General features: G+C 31.4%; 1 protein-coding gene across 2 annotated transcripts in view; it reads right to left on the bottom strand.

The window, feature by feature from the left end:
• LOC119585797 (L-lactate dehydrogenase-like) overlaps nucleotides 1-1,169 on the bottom strand; it is a gene marked incomplete at its 5' end in the record, with an annotated part of 7,965 nt that overhangs the window by 1,908 nt on the left and 4,888 nt on the right.

Here is a 1,169-nt window from a genome sequence, read left to right on the forward strand (position 1 = left end):
TTGTCACCATTTGCAACACTACTATAAACAAATATGTCTACCATGTCATCTAATCACACTGTTTCAGCAAAATTAGCCAATTAGCCAACTCTATTACTGCAAAATACACACTTAGTCCTCTTAAGCTCAATAACGCTTTAAATTTATAAAAATAAAAATAACATCTTATATTTCAAACTGTGTGAAAAAGATCATCCTATTTTTAAGATCAATAGTATCTTAACTTAGCAATATATATAATCGTAACATTGTAGTGATCATTATCCTGCCTTTGTAGCAGGTCATATTACTTACATCCTATAAACTTGGCAATTTTGTCATATTAAAAGCACAATTTAGCTGTACCCTTTTAAAAAGTCCCTCTTCTCACTTATAACCTTCAAAGGGTGAATTTCATAACACTATGGCAAACAAAAACTTTTCACTTTGCAAATACATCAGCTCACATATTTACAGTAAAATCTTACAACTAATCTCATAATTTAGAAGAATATATTCTGGAATACAAGGATAGAGAATTTGGAAAAATATTTTTTTTTCATCTTTAGCATCATTTTCCTGATAGCTATGCCAATCTTTGCAAGCCTGCTGTGAACAAGCATCAAAAATCGAGTTTTAATCATCTGAAAGGGTACATGGCATAAAATCTAAACTGTTGAACATGGCTAAAGATGTGACTACACAGCAATGGCAACCTACATTTTCCTTGTGCAACACATATTCTTGGACATACAATGTATAAAGAGAATTGCAGAGGATAATGCTTCACAACTAGATGGCAAAAGTAGTTGAAAGTGGAAAGACAGAAAAGAAAAATCACTGCTTTACGTTGGATATGGTTGTCAGAAACCTTATTCCTGGACTGGGATATATATTACATACACCAAAGCATATCAATAAAATTATATAAAGGTAATAAAATATTCAAATATAATAAACATCTAAATCTAGGAACCAAGTCGGAGTAACAAATATAAAATCTGAATCCTCATTAAAGGTAGCTTACTTAGTAAATCTAGACATGCATATTGGTAACACAGAGGCAAGTACATAATTTTCATAGACCAACTTGATTTTTTCCTTTCTTTCTAATTAAGGATTGTCTTTCAAGTATAGTGAAGAATAGTACCATGCTGCTACCATCATCACGACTGTTCAAAGAGGCAAAA

Source organism: Penaeus monodon, chromosome 20 (assembly GCF_015228065.2).
Source record: "Penaeus monodon isolate SGIC_2016 chromosome 20, NSTDA_Pmon_1, whole genome shotgun sequence".
NCBI lineage: Eukaryota > Metazoa > Arthropoda > Malacostraca > Decapoda > Penaeidae > Penaeus > Penaeus monodon.